The sequence below is a fragment of the Onychostoma macrolepis genome, chromosome 11, assembly GCF_012432095.1.
Source record: "Onychostoma macrolepis isolate SWU-2019 chromosome 11, ASM1243209v1, whole genome shotgun sequence".
NCBI classification, from domain to species: Eukaryota; Metazoa; Chordata; class Actinopteri; order Cypriniformes; family Cyprinidae; genus Onychostoma; species Onychostoma macrolepis.
This window is the reverse complement of record NC_081165.1, coordinates 5,365,319-5,372,284: the sequence shown is the minus strand read 5'-3', so window position 1 is coordinate 5,372,284 and position 6,966 is coordinate 5,365,319. Positions and strand designations below refer to the sequence as shown.

Below are 6,966 nucleotides of genomic sequence, written 5' to 3'. Positions count from 1 at the left end.
CCACAAGCGGCAGCCGCCGCTTTTCCGACAGCAGCCCGCTGACGAGCCGCTGTTTATAATTACTGTTTACTGGCAGTCCACGGTCGGTCCGTGGTTCATAATCAGTTCGATTACGCTAACCAAAATATCCTTGTACACAATAATGGATCAAAAACAATGTAAAATGATAATTGCAAATTTATTTTCACAGATTAAACATACAAATGCGTACAGTATATTTATCAGATAGTTTTATCCAATGTGACTTTCAAACAGAAGCATTCAATTCACATATGTCCATACAAAAGTCAACCACAAAATTAACCATGGTTTAACTATGATTGTTGTAGTAAATTCACAGTAACTACCATAACCATGGTCTTACTACAGCATAGTAGTAAACCTATAGTAACTACAAACTTCACCATGGTTTCAAAAACTATGGTTACCACAGTTTTACTCCAGCATTACAAAAATATTACTATTGTAGAACCATGGTATCAAAACCTTAGTTTGAGAAAAACTAAAAAACCCTGATTACTAGTTATGATTACTAGTTTTACCATAGTAAAAACATGGTTGACTGTTGTAAGGGTACAATGTTTTTCACAATCAAAGCAGCTTTAGAAAATTTCAAGGTTTCAAAAAAAAATCCCATCAACAGCCTGAGGTGACTGTGACTCAATGGGGAGCATCTTCTGGCAACAAATTAATGTCTATATGTCAATAACTCTAAGATAATACAAGTTATGTGTTCAAAGTCATGTTCAGTTAAACAGACAAACATTAAAGGGTAAGTTTGGTGAATTTAAATCCACTTTATACTGTCACAAAGTCTGTAATATGTAAATAAACAATACTCGGATAATGCTAAATATTATTTGGCTGACAAATAAATGGATGTATCTCATGGAACTCAGAGAAAGATTAAACATTGTTCGTTCACATATATTACCATCATAGTAACAATACAAAGTGGGTTGTAAATCACTCAATGTATGCTTTAAGGCAATGATTACAATACATAACATTTGTCAGGTTGGTATGTTCATCTATATGTGGCAATGCAGAGGGGAGGAAAAAAAATGTATAAATGGATCAGAGCATACTTAAACAAAAAAACGACTACGCCACCCCGTCAAGAAACGGGGAAAAGACCACAGGTTCAAGTAAAACCCTGAGAGGCGTGTGAACAATGCGCAAAACGCTTTATTTTATTGTTACAATAGATCATTAAAACCCCCCAATGGCATCAATGCCACGTGTCGGGCCACAATATAAAACACAAATGGTGACCATGGGTACGACGCTAAGTAAGGAAACAACTCAAAAATACTCACAAAAAAACAACAAAGAAACAAACATAGGCTGGCCAAACGGCAAGGGCAGGCTAGCTGAAGTGAAGATCCGATCTGTACACTAGTGCATCACACACACACGTGAAGCGTGATTCCAAGCAGCACTGCACTCCACCCGATTATACCACCACCAGTACACGAAGCCAGCCAGCCTCCCAGCCTAGGGGCCCGACAGTGCCTAGAATAGACACAAAACAAAACCTATTACATTCAATAAAACAATACAAAGACTTTGACTTAGACCAAAAAGAAGCACAACCTATATGGAGAAACAGTCTCACAGTAGTATAATCACATCACACAAACAAAGAAAGAAAATATACCACAATAAAATAACACAATATTATATTTGAATTGGGCAAAAGAAATCGACCAAAACACGCTGGCTAGAAGTCACACTGAAAGCTCACTGAAGCAGTAGCACCTCAAGGTCAGTTCTCCCAGGGCCGTAGGAAAACACCCTTCGCAGCATAGGCAGAGTCACAGATGCAAGCAGCCGAAAGCCCGACGAATTGGGCCGGTCTCAATGGGACAACTCAAGACCGCTCAGATTAGGTTTTCTTGAAGCATCAGCCAACCAGCATACGGCAGATATTTAGCCGCCCAACAGAAAAACTTATCAAGAAAATAATAATAATAATAATAATAATAATAATAATAAACAACAGAAAAGAATACAAAACGAAAAAGAAAACAGCAACGCCGTCCTCCTTCGACACGGAGTGTAAACACTTCCGCGTTCTCCAGCGACTAACCAACACGGCGTCAGAAAAATCTCAGTGCACTAAAAGAAAAGGGGCGATTGTTAAAAAAAAAGAATCACTTTTCTTATAAAAGAGAAAAGAATAGATCGCACCTACCCAAATGAATCATGGTGCCACATGAATCGCACCGTTGCTCTCAGCTCACAAGCATAGAATCTCGTGCAGGAGGACACAGTCACCGAAGAATTTCACTGCTAAAAAAAAAGTGAATCAACACCGGTTAACACCACCCGACGCCAAACGAGCAGCGCGTAGTGCCGGTGAACGCATACCTGACATGTAGTGGACAACCTGCAACCCAACGCACAGCATCAAGTGGCCATTCAGCACGCACCTGTACACCCGCACTCCATAAGGGCAGCCCCAGCCGTGACGCACACCAAGTGGCATAACTCCAGCCTTAAATACCCGGATTCTAATGGACTATTATGGGTGATAATCACACGTTAATGAGTCAATGTGAAAAGATTACGTCACCCACCCTGCCACATATAGTTGCCATCATCTGGGGTCTTCATCTGAAGTAACCACAAGTGAGGCTGGATCCAAGCTGTAGTAACACTGGGATGAGAAACCTGAGAGATAGAAACAGGAAAACAAAAGAAGAATTAGCAGAGATGCTATTCATATTATTTCAGGCAAAAGATGATCATATGCATTTATTACTAGAGTACAAGGTTATGAGTTGTTATGTGAATGCTTGGCTAAAAGATGTATTTTTAATCTAGATTTAAACAGATAGAGAGAGTGTGTCTGAGCCCCAAACATTATCAGAAGTCTATTCGAGAGTTTAAGAGTAAAATGCGAAAAATCTCTGCCTCCTTTACTGGACTTTGATATTCTGGGTACTGTCAATAGTCCAGAGTTTTGTGGCATTATTTAGCTTACTTTGCTATAATTTGGTTAAATCGCAATCTGATTTTATTCTATATCCCTTAGTAAGCTTATAATTTGTCCTCAGTATTCAGGGAACAGACACAGTCTCACTCTAAAAAGTAGTTTTATAGTCCATTCAAATAAAATGTTTTAATTGGTCAAACATTTAGAAGACTACAGCAAGTTATGTCAATTAAAATTTAACACTTTACTCCTTGTGTTTCATATGTTACCTCAACTAAGATTTATTATTTGGGCATAATAAGAAATTGCGGGAGAACTAAAACATTTTTATAGTTTAACAAAATTATTAAAAATGATTAACTGGTGTTTATCAATCACTAAAAACACACAATTTACAACACATAATAGCCATTATTTAATAACAATCTCCATTTATAACATTTGTCATACAGACTAAACATACAGGCTTAAAGAAAAAAAAGTCACATACATCTCGGATGGCCTAAGGGTCAGTAAATTAACAGAACATTTTCATTTTTGGGTGAACTATCCCTTTAAAGCTCCAGCTGACAAACATTACATCTGCAATACAGCTGCAAAATTCAGTTTAAACTTTAATGAACTAAGAAAAACCTAAACAAGCTAAACAAAATGTTAGCAAACAAACATTTACAAATATTACTACTGTTCACAATTACATCTTTAAAATGAGGCAGAAGTCACAAAAAAAAAACAAATGAAGCAGGAGTTACAGTATATAAAATCAAGTCAAGTAATCTTTATTTATAATGCACTTTATGCAATACTGATCGTGTCAAAGCAGCGTTACAGTCAAACAGGAAAATAGTTTGTTAATAATGCAAGAGGACATTAACAAGTCATTTTTCCAGTTAAAGTCAGTTCATTGATGATTCAATGAAATCATCATTCAGTTCAGCTCTCTTCCAATAGTGTCTATGCAATCAGCCAAGCGTCCCCAAATAAGCAAGCCAAAGGCGACAGCGGCAAGGACTCAAAACTCCATCGGTGACAGAAACGGAGTAGAAAACCTTGGGAGAAACCAGGCTCAGTTGAGAGGCAGTTCTCCTCTGGCCAGACGAAACCAGCATGGCATGGTTTAATTCCTGCACAGGTCAGATTGAGCAGAGGACTTGTCTGGTTCTCGTGGTCTTGTCCCGATGGCCAACGAGGTCTTCACTGGGGATCTGTCTCTGGAGCTCATCTAGCTGACATGGTCTCCGCTGACATTCAGGGCTGTAGAGGTTGTCTCTAGGTGCTGATCCACCATCTGATCTGGATACGGACTGGATCTGGGTGGCTATGGTGACCTCGGAATAAGAATGAAACAGACTAATATAAGCGTAGATGCCACTGAGAACAATAAAGCACATTTTAATTGTAGTAAACACTCTAAACATTTACACACATTACCTGGAATGAAAACAATAAACTCCTAGTCTTGAAGGTACACACAGTATGTAGTTGCAGTGGAGCGGTCTGGTGTTTGGTGCCTTGGAAGAACTGACTGGGTTGCATCTGAAATCTTGCAGTGATGACAAAGCACCAATGAAACCTTTGGCCACACCCTGATGGAGAAAGAAAAGTACATTTTAAGTTTAAAAAAGTTCAATTATATCCACTTAACAACTCATAAAACACTTTCTAAATGTCCACTCAAAAAAGTTGGATATGTTGCATGATTTTCTCGTTAAATTTAGTCTAAAAAATAACATTTGTTTAGTGCAACTCACCTGACTCGTGAACTTTACAAGATGGCAGCGCTGTTTCTCCCGCGAAGTCACTCAGGCATTCATTTAGCATTCTGAATGTTGACTGGATTTGAAAATACCCATTCATTTAATATTTTTTAAAATATACTTGTGCAGACTTAATATGTCTTCTCAACTAAGCACAAGCAATAAAAAGAGTTCAACTTAAATATTTGGTAACACTTTATTTTGATGGGTCCACAACATACTGACTATGAGAAACTTTGCAAGTATATGTCAACTTATTCTACTAACCCTAAACCTACCCTACTGAGAGTTAGTAGACATGTAGTTGCAAATTAATGAGAATTAGTTGACGCGTAGTTACAAAGTTACTTATAGTTAGTAGAATGTCTAAAGTGGACTATCAAAATAAAGTGTAACCAAATATTTTTGCCCTTTCAACATTTTGTTAATTGGATTTTTTACAGTGTACATTTGCCGCAGTATTATTGAAGTGTGAGGAACATCATAACTAATTTACACAACTGTTAAAAAGTCTGGGGTCAGTAGGATTTTTACATCTTATACTCACAACTCAAAAAACAGTTAAAACAATAACATTGTGAAATGATATTACAGTTCAAGAGAACAGTTTTTTATTATTATTTGAATATGTTAAATTATAATGTATTGCTGTGATCAAAGCTGAATATAACATCATTACTCCAGTCTTCAGTGTCACATGATCCTTCAAAAATAAATCTGATTTGCTACTCAAGAAACATTTCTGATTATTAACAATATATAAAAAAAGATGTGCTGATAAACATTTTAAACTTCGTAAACTTTTTTTTTTCTTCTCAGGATTAATTGTTAAATAGACTCCAGACCTTTAAATGGTACTGTACAATACTGTTCTAAAGTTTACAGTCAGTGAGGTTTTTTAATAAATTCATTTTTATTCAGCAAGGATGCATTAAATTGATGAGAAGTGAGAGTAAATATTTTTGTTTAAAAAAAAAAAACACTGTTCATTTTAAACTTTGTTCATTAAGGAATCCTGAATAATACACACAAAACACAAAACAAAATACGAATAGGAATATTTCCTGAGCAGCAAATCAGCATATTAGAATGATTTCTGAATAATCATCATGTAAAACTGAAGAGTAATGATGCTGAAAATTCATCTTTGATCACTCACTCATGTTTGGATGTCAAAACCTTCTTAAAATAACTCTAATAAAGAATTGTTAAAGATGCATGGTGATATGCATTTTTTCACTACATATTTGCATATATGAAGTGATTTAATGAGCTTTCTCATGCAGCTTAACGTTACCTATGTTTCCCACATCTCTGTCAGCAGCTTCCTTCAGAAATGTAGATATCTTGGAGCTTCTCTTCTGTTGTAGAAGTGTTACTCCTGAAACCACAGAACAATTTTTATCAATAATTGTTTGCCATTAAATATCAAATCACGTTTTAACTAGATTCAGTTAATACATGCTCCTTTAAGTGACGTCACCGATTAACAGTAAAGTTACAGTACATATTTTAGGCTAAATAAATTCGTCTAATTCCAATAACCCATTGACAAAACCTTGACAAAGCTATTAAAAGTCAAAACTTTGATAAATCAGAGCTCAATATACAGAGTTAGCATACATCGTCTGAAAACAGTTGAGATGCTAACGGACTTTTTCGAAGACACTAAACCGTCTTTATGAAGTAAATATTCAACAGAAGCGTATCAATTACAAGTAAGAAAAGTGTCAGGAACAGTTGTATGTAATATTTGTGTGATTTTAGGGACTAAACTCACCTGAAAACGGTGAAAACAGCAGCGAGAGACGCAGTGTTGCAGCCGTCAGTTGGAGAGTTGCCGCACCGTTTCCATGGTAACTCCCTCGCTGCAGCGTTTGAATGAGACTCAGAGCACGCGTCCAACAAATCACGTCACAGTGATGCAGCATTTAAATAAACATAAACAACAACAACAACAAAAAAAATTTAATTTTGAATTTTAATCGTTTTGTAGTCATATGACCCATTCATACATAGGTGTAAACTGCAACCCGCACGTGATAGTGGGACAAATTAGCACTTTTATTTTTATTTAATTTTTTTTTTTTTTTTTGCTATTTTTTTTTTATTAGATTTTGTATTGTTGTTTTTACGATCATTCAAACTATTTATTTTGTTTAAAAATGTGCTTGCAGTTTTTATACTAAACTTTTGTTAATAAGTATAACTCTCACTATTTTTATTCAGTGCTTCAGATTCCTTTTAACTGTAAAAATGTAATGTAAA

The 6,966-nt window shown here is 35.9% G+C and overlaps 1 long non-coding RNA gene across 2 annotated transcripts; it reads right to left on the bottom strand.

Moving 5' to 3' along the window:
• Nucleotides 1-213: 213 nt before the first annotated feature.
• LOC131549192 (uncharacterized) lies at nt 214-6,566 on the bottom strand. Of its 2 annotated transcripts, none has more exons than XR_009273354.1 (5): nt 6,479-6,566; nt 5,996-6,079; nt 2,374-2,676; nt 2,198-2,295; nt 214-1,515 (listed from the first exon to the last, which is right to left on the bottom strand). It is a non-coding gene; the product is annotated as an uncharacterized LOC131549192 (long non-coding RNA). The 2 variants fall into 2 exon arrangements; XR_009273355.1 differs by having other exon boundaries at nt 2,198-2,292.
• Between the last annotated feature and the right edge of the window lie 400 nt (nt 6,567-6,966).